The sequence below is a fragment of the Cibotium barometz genome, chromosome 12 (assembly GCF_041138505.1).
Source record: "Cibotium barometz isolate CiBa-2024 chromosome 12, ASM4113850v1, whole genome shotgun sequence".
Taxonomy (NCBI): domain Eukaryota; kingdom Viridiplantae; phylum Streptophyta; class Polypodiopsida; order Cyatheales; family Cibotiaceae; genus Cibotium; species Cibotium barometz.
Window position 1 is genome coordinate 12,465,973 of NC_141057.1, and position 8,833 is coordinate 12,474,805.

The 8,833-nt window shown below is 38.0% G+C and overlaps 1 pseudogene across 1 annotated transcript; it reads left to right on the forward strand.

Moving 5' to 3' along the window:
• The first annotated feature begins 6,379 nt into the window (after positions 1 to 6,379).
• LOC147633067 (putative sugar phosphate/phosphate translocator At2g25520 pseudogene) lies at positions 6,380 to 8,008 on the forward strand (annotated as a pseudogene). The gene is made up of 2 exons (XR_015267076.1): positions 6,380 to 6,468; positions 6,758 to 8,008. The product of XR_015267076.1 is annotated as a putative sugar phosphate/phosphate translocator At2g25520 pseudogene (transcript).
• The last annotated feature ends 825 nt before the right edge of the window (positions 8,009 to 8,833 follow it).

Sequence of the window (8,833 nt, forward strand, 5' to 3'; positions counted from 1 at the left end):
CCCCATTAAATTTATTTTGTTCTAATGTGAGTTTCTCCATCATGTACGATGAGGGGTCTTACTGACAGTATTAACAATGTCTATTCCTTTACAATATGCAATGAGAAAGTTGGGAAGGTCTTTGCACGTGATAATGATTCATAGCCAGTGTCTAGTCCTAATACAAGATTGGCTATGAGATCTCTCTTCAATTAAGTAATGCAAATGGATGCGATGAATTTGATACGAGAGATGATTTCCCACAGTGTGTTTACACCCAAATTTTTTAATTTTGAACACTAATTAGCCCAATTTCTACTAATATTACACTAATGATAGTAATTAGTACTTAATTAGAGTGATTAGAGAAAATAGAATGTGGAGGCCAAAATTGAGCTTATGAGTGCAAGATTTGAAGGGGCTTTTGGCATCTACTTGTTGCCCTTATTGAAGCTTCACCTAGAGGTGAGAGAATGCGTCAAAACTGTAAGATTCCTCCCCACCCTCTCAAAATGTCCAGCATATTCCCCTGTAATCAATTCCCTGTTCAGAAATATAAGAGATCTCGTCTCTGCCTCTTTTGACTTCGAGAGAGAAAATATTCTAGAGAGAGAACATTCAGATTATGAATATTTTTGGATAGAAAAATAACTCATCTTATTAAAATAAGTTCCCCTGAAACAGAAATTCAAAAAGAACTTTCCAATGTGCAATTAGAATTAATTGGAAATGGATATGAAGGACCTTAGCCTCCTAAGGGTCTAGATTTTCAGAAATTTTTGGATTATGGTCCAATTAAGGTTCCTATGGACCAATAGCATCAATCCATGTGTAGGGAGGAGATAAATCCAATTTGTAAAAGAAGATACCCAAAAATGAGTAAATGCTCACATAAGATGAAGAGTTGACTATGTACAAGGTTTATTAGTAAGAAACTATGAGCAATATCAAAAATATGAGATATTTTGGGTATCCAAAAATGAGTAAATGCTCACATAAGATGAAGAGTTGAAAATGTACAAGGTTTATTAGTAAAAAACTATGAGCAATATTAAAAATATGAGATATTTTGGGTATAATGATTCCATTTTGACACATATGTAAGGAAGGGGAGTCCATTAAAGAAGGTGCATATTTCACATGCTTGAATGAGTTTTAAACTCAAAAATAATGTGATATTTTTATCTCTCCTCTCTCTTGAACCGAACCAAATCAAAATGGAACCAAACCGAATAAAAAAGTAACCAAACTAGGTCCAAATCTAGTCCAAATTCAACCAAATTGAATTTGGAAAATTCTAGAATTCAGTTAGCTTTGGTTAGAGCTTCCCTCTCCTATAAATAGAACATGAATCCTTTGAAAAAAATAGAAGAATTTTACTATACTAGAGTTATGCTGAAATAATGCTAATTTCTACTATTCTCTAAAATTCTCTCCAAATTGAAGAAATTGGAGCTTCCCTCTTTCTTCAATCCCCATTGGTGGCTCCATCAACATAGTTAACCAATTGATTGGTTGGGGGCCTCTACCATGAACAAAGAATCAAGCAATTTGTAAGGTAAATGGTGAATTTTGATCTTTTCTATAATTTCTCAATGTTTCTCTCTTCTCAACCCCTCTCAAGCATGAGAAGCTTAATTGGAATGGTTTTTGAATGCTATTGAAGTTAATTGATGAATGGTAGTGAAGAGTTACATAATTTGATGAATGCTATTGAAGTTAATTGATTAATGATAGTTAAGAATTACATAAATTTTCATTTATGCTTAATTCAAATGGTTTTTATGTAATTTCTCTCTCTCACTCAAGAAATGGTCATCCTCATGACCCATTCTCAATCCAAATGAAGCTTTTCATAAAGCTAAGTTTCCCTTAATCCAAGATTAATCTATGCTTGAGGCCAAATTAATGGCTTTTTTTTCTATGCTTTTAGTTTATGTATTTCATGAATATTGATGATTCAATCCATTATGGATTATTGATCCAATTAGGGATCATTCTAATTATTTCCTTAATGATAAGCTTTATCCATTAGAAAAATTGAGATTTATCAGTCATAGCAGCGGAGCTATGGTAAAATTTTTATAAAAATTACGCATAAAATAATTTCATTCAAAGCATGAAAAGAGGACTTCCTACCATATTCTAGGAATTATCATCCTAGATTAATTGAAGATATTCATTGTAATGGCATAGAGAAATTGATTTTTATATTATGCATAATTGATTTTCATGTATAGAGGTATGCATAAAAGATTATTATTTTAACATAAAAGTGTTACTTTTATCGTAATTAGATTTCATGCATAGAGGTATACATGAAAAATTATTATTTTAATGAAAAAGTGTTACTCTTATCATAGTTGAATTTCATGCATAGAGGTATGCATAAAAGATTATTATTTTAATGAAAAAGTGTTACTTTTATTATATTTGAATTTCATGCATAGAGGTATGCATAAAAGATTATTATTTTATTATAAAAGTTGATTATTTTATTATAAAAGTATTACTTTTATCATATTTGGATTTCATGCATAGAGGTATGCATAAAAGTTGATTATTTTATTATAAAAGTGTTTCTTTTATCATATTTGAATTTCATGCATAGAGGTATGCATAAAAGCTGATTATTTTATTATAAAAGTGTGACTTTTATCATATTTGAATTTCATGCATAGAGGTATGCATAAAAGTTGATTATTTTATTATAAAAGTGTGACTTTTATCATATTGGAATTTCATGCATAGAGGTATGCATAAAAGATATTCTTTTTATACTAAAAGTGTGATTTTTCATCATAAATGGATTTTATGCATAACTTAGATGCATAAGATAAATTCTTTTATTCTAAAAGTGTAATTCCTACCAAATTGAATTTATGCATAAGAAGATGCATAAAAGATTGATTTTAAATTCAAAAGTGTCATTCTCATCTAAATTGAATTTATGTATAGGAAAATGCATAAAAGATTGAAATTTAATTCAAAAGTGTCATTTTCATTTAAAATGAATTTATGCATAGGAAGATGCATAAAAGATTGACTTTTACTTCGAAAGTATTAATCTCTTTAAATAGAATTTATGCATAAATAAATGTGTAAAGAAATCTTGTATCAAATATAAGAATTCTCTTGTATTCTATAAATAGATATGAGATGTAATAGGATGTGATAAGAGGTGTATAAGATGTGATAAGAGGTGATAAGATGCTTATGAAATAAGTTAGGAGGTGATAAGATGAATTAGGAGGTGATAAGATGTGTATGGGATGAGGTAAGAAGTGTATGTGATAGGATAAGATGTATATGGGTTGTGATAGGGCGAGAATGGATGTGATGTAAAAGATTAGATGTGAAGGCATATGGGGTTATATGAATGGGAATGTGGAAATGGATGTATGTATGGGGATGTGTGGATGTGGAGATGGGAGTGTGGATGTATGAATGTGAAAATGGATGTATGCATGAAGATGTATATGCATAGATGTGAATGTGGATGTATATGCATAGATGTGAATGTGGATGTAGATATGGATGTATAGATGTGAATGGGAATGTGGATGTGGATGTATGTGAATGTGGATGTAGATGTGAATGTGGAATGTGGATGTGGATGTATGTATGTATGTGGATGTAGATGTGGATGTATAGATGTGAATGAGAATGTGGATGTGGATGTATGTGAATGTGGATGTATAGATGTGAATGTGGAATGTGGATGTGGATGTATGTATGTATGTGGATGTATAGATGTGAATGGGAATGTGGATATGGATGTATGTATGTATGTGGATGTGGATGTATGAATGAGGACGTGATAGTGGATGTATGGATGTGGATGTGGATGTATGGATGTGGATATGGATGTGTATGTATGAATGTGGATATGGGATGTGGATGTATAAATGAGGATGTAAAATGGATGTATGCATGTAGATGTGGATGTATGGATGTGAATGTGAATGTGTATATGAATTAATGTGTTGTCGATATGAGGAAATGGATGAGAATGAGTACACATTGAATGGAATATGGAATAAGTAATGTGGACTAATGAGGGATAATGTGGAAAGACGAGAGTTCGATTTAGAAACTGTATTTCGTGACTGTTTGTAAATGAGTGTTTTATGTCAAGAATGCTGGGGAAGCATTTTGACCGTCTTGTGGATTAAGGTCATGAAGACCTAACTGTTAAAGTTGCAACTGCTGACGGAGAGTCAATGGAGGACGTCTCGCGTAGCAAGGTCGACCGAGGTCTTGACTAGCCTCGGTTCGATTTAAATGGTGAGCTTCCGGTACGGTGGATGAGGGACCAAGGAAGCGACCTATGAGTGAAGCGCTAGGTCACCTGCGAAGGATCCTAGAGGGTGCTGACCATACGGTGCTCGGGCTCTGGGTCACCGCGAAGATACTCACACGTGCGTCGTGGAAGATATTGGAACAAGGAGTAAGAGTTGTTTTCTGAAACCAGGCATGGATCTGGTTGATTGACCTTGCTGGTCCTCAACGGATGAGTCCATGGCTCTTTTATATGGATCTGTGGATTGATCTTGCTAATCTTCCACGGAGATTCCATTCTGTTGTATGAATATATTGCCGGTTACTATGAGCTAGGAACTATGGAAAAGGCCCCTGAGTGAATAGGTGGTGAGCGTTCTGGTTGCCAATGATGCCATAAGTACACCGATGAATGAATGACGGGAAATAAGGATTCAACTAGAGACTTGCATGAACTTCCGGCTAGGGGGCCTAGGAACTCTTTTCCCTGGTACCCGGGACAAAACCTAACCAAATTTCTAATTGGATCCCATCACTACAGTGGTTGGGAGGTTGGCTAACCCATGGGAATGGATGGGGTTAGGCTGGACTGATAGATCCGTAAATCGAGATTTAATTTCTGTTTACGATAGATAAAGTAAATCCCGGATAGTAATTGTTCTATGGATAGAAATCAACGGCTGTGCCTCTTAATGGGGAAAAAAAGCGTTGATCCCAATGATCCAAGTGCAAGTTTCTTCCTTGATTTGACCAAGTATCTTTATAGGTGCAGTCGGCGGATCAGCTTAATTGTTCTATGGATAGGAATCAACAGCTGTGCCTCTTAATGGGGAAAAAAAGCGTTGATCCCAATGATCCAAGTGCAAGTTTCTTCCTTGATCTGACCAAGTATCTTTATAGGTGCAGTCGGCGGATCAGCTTAATCAATAATGGTCTTGACTACGTTAGAGTAAAGAGTTATCCTGGTGGAATCGCCCGTACTTTTCGAGTGAAGGAAGTTTTTTCGGGTTCGGTTTTTGAAAAACCGACGGATTAGTCTCTTGTCCGGATATCCGTGGGCGAGACCCCGAGTGTGGGACCCCTGTCCCACGCGAGAAGTGCTACTTCCGCTGCTAGTACCCCGAATCCGTTGGTCGGTGGGAACAGGGATCTTACAAAAACTGCCACCTGGTTTTTTTTCTTCCCCGGTCTCGCGTACACAATGCCAATGGTCTTGACACTTATACTGAAGAGAGCTTGGGGCATAGCCAAGGCTTGGCTAAAGAGGGGTTTTACCCAATTTGTTGTACAGACGGAGAACAAGAGAAAAAACTAGTAGTCATGAATGTGACGATTTCGGGTAGTAGCAGGCAAAATTGATCAGATCCTCTCAACTGTTACTTCACCTAGGATTGAGCAACAACCTACTAAAGTATCTTGGCTAATGGATGAGAGAATGAGGAATGGCAAGTATTTGAAATTTGGACCACAAGTGGAAAGATTGGATAAGATTGAGATTAATGGATAATTAATTAGATGATTAGTGAGATAATTAGACTAATGTGAGCTAAAGCTAAGCTAATGGAGAGGGGTGGCTCTGATACCATGTCAGAAAAGATGAATCCTCACCATGCATGGCTATGGTGTACTTGTCCTAATTACCATGATTAAAGAACACTAATCTTATGGTTGGTGCAACCTAATTAACAACATGATGATGATGAAAAGATTATGCTAACTAACCTTATGATATCACTTTACATGTGAAGCTCCTAACAGAGAGATCGCGCGAACTTGTGGTGCTTGGCTGTCTTGGAAAATCATGGAAATGTAGGAAAGCTTATAGAGTTTCATAAAGCTGCCGTGTGGCAAGAATTTGGAGGTTCGGGAAGGGCAAGAGGAGGTTTCGGTAAATTTTGAATTTGAAGTCTCAAAAGATGTGCGAAGCACGGGTTGCCCACTAGTTAGCTTTAAGACTTCAAAAAACCGAGTTCAAACTTCAATGTTAGGATCATTTGTGTGGTTCAGTGACTTGGAGCCTGTGACCTTTGATTCTCTTCGGAGTTCACACACGTGACAGACTCGCTTTCACACGCGCGCACTGTAGTGTACTAGGTGGTACCTAATGGGCTAAAAAGTCCTTCCCGCCTGCACCAACAGACGGCCTTTTCTTGTCCCGACTGCACCGAAGATCAACCTCCCCTCGAAGATCCAACAAATCCTTACATTGTGAGTTGCTTCAGCTTCCCTTTCTCTAGAGTTAGGGTTTTCAAACCTGCAGTTTTCTAGGGTCAGGTTTTGCTTTTGTAGGCTTCTGCAGGTGTGTGTTTTGTCAAACGTCTGGGATTGGGTTAGGGTTTTTCAGATTAGTGCCGCAGAAATGCTTCTTTTAGGGTTCGGCAAGATCATAGGGTCAGTGTTTTTTGCATTGGGCTAGGGTTTCCGGATCCTGCTGTGGATAGTTTGCGGCAGGAGTGTTTCTCCTTGCTAGTGTGAGGGTTTCTGTATTTTTGTGCAGCGATGGGGAAGGGTTTTGGGGGCCTGGTCCAGGCAGGGAAATCTGGCCTGATCAGGAAGATCCTGCTGAGCTACCTGTATGTCGCGGTGTGGATCTTCTTGAGCTTCACTGTCATCGTCTTCAACAAATACATTCTAGACAAGAAGATGTACGACTGGCCATACCCCATCAGCCTTACTATGATCCACATGGGTTTCTGCTCAACCCTTGCTTTCTTACTAGTGCGGGTCTTCAAGCTTGTCGACACCATCACCATGACCAAGGAGATTTACCTGTCTTCTGTTGTTCCCATCGGTGCTCTATACTCTCTCAGTCTATGGCTTTCCAACTCTGCATACATATACCTTTCCGTTTCATTCATTCAGATGTTGAAGGCTTTGATGCCAGTAGCCGTGTACTCGATTGGAGTATTTATGAAAAAGGAGAGCTTCAAATCTTATACCATGATCAACATGGTCGGAATTTCTGTTGGGGTAGCCATTGCAGCATATGGAGAGGCCATGTTCAATGGATGGGGTGTCATACTGCAGCTTGGGGCTGTTGTGTTTGAAGCCACGCGCCTTGTTTTGATCCAGATCCTCCTTACATCCAAAGGCATAACTCTCAATCCCATCACTTCCCTCTATTATGTGGCCCCTTGTTGCTTTATTTTCCTTTCCATCCCATGGTTTCTGGTGGAGTACCCTGCCCTCGTAGCAACATCTTCTTTCGATCTTGATTACATGGTGTTCGGGGCCAACTCTGCATGTGCTTTCGCACTCAACCTAGCGGTGTTTCTTCTTGTGGGCAAAACCTCTGCCCTAACCATGAATGTGGCTGGCGTGGTAAAGGATTGGCTTCTCATTGCCTTCTCATGGTCAGTGATCAAGGACAGGGTTACTGCCATCAATCTAGTGGGTTACGGACTTGCTTTTCTTGGCGTCTGCTACTACAACCACTGCAAACTTCAAGGGATGAGGGCAAAGGAGGCTCAAAAGAAGGCTGGCGAGGTAGATGAGGAAGCTGGAAGGTTGCTTGACCAAACAGGGGAGATGGACAAAGAAGGCAATGCTTTGGAAAGGAAATAGATTTGTGGGTAGAGCGGCTTCAGTTTTGTAGTCTTTCTTAAGATTGGCAAGAATTGATATGTTTTCCTTATCTTTCCATGTGCTTATATGTGTATACCCAGAAGTATACAAGCAGTTTTGATTTGTTCGCGGATGACAAAACTTAGAAAATTGAATGCTTAAGTTGGATGGAATGTTTGGAATAGTAGATCTACCTTGCGCATCTTAAAATTTTGTGGTAGTATGTGACCACTTCAAGTACTATGTTTTTTTTGGGGGGTAAGTTACGTATTAAATTAGAGGGGTTGTTTTTTTTGGGGGGTAAGAATTAGAGGGGTTGGGTTAGTATTTTTGATATCTATCAACTGAATTTTGGGATAAATTTGCTATGTTTTGCGCCTTTTTTCTGGTCACATATTTTTTTTCTTATGCCTTGGAATGTCATGGAGGATGTGAAAAGTTGGTTCTGTGAATTAGTGGACTTAAGCCGGGCTGTTACATTTACACATTGAGATGTCATGGGTGTCTAATCAAGGGTTGTGCCCGATGGTTAATTTTTATGAAACCTGTGTATGGTTAATATTTAGTGCTAACAAGTGCAGCCTCCCGTGTGCATGCATGCACAGAAACATATGGTTTGTACGTAAAAGCATAATGCAAAAATCTCCCTTTGACACTTTTATTATATATGGTGAGATGTGCTGACAAGTATGTCTTCAGAGATCAAGATTGTTCATTTTAAGTTGGGATCCAAGCTTCTCTGGACAAGAGTTCTTTTCTAATGAAAGAGGTGTGGATGGTGGGTTGCCTTGAGTTACGTTTGGGCGGTCTAATAGACAGTACGTCTCAGCATGCCATTAAAGGAAGACAAATGCTTCACTCTTATCAGAGGCTGTATGAATTCATAGGATTAAATCTTAGGAGTACTTTCTCTGCTTGTTGGGTTGCCGGTTGAGAAAGGAAGATGAATGCTTCACTCTTATCAGAGGCTGTATGAATTGATAGGATTAAATCTTAGGAGTACTCTCTC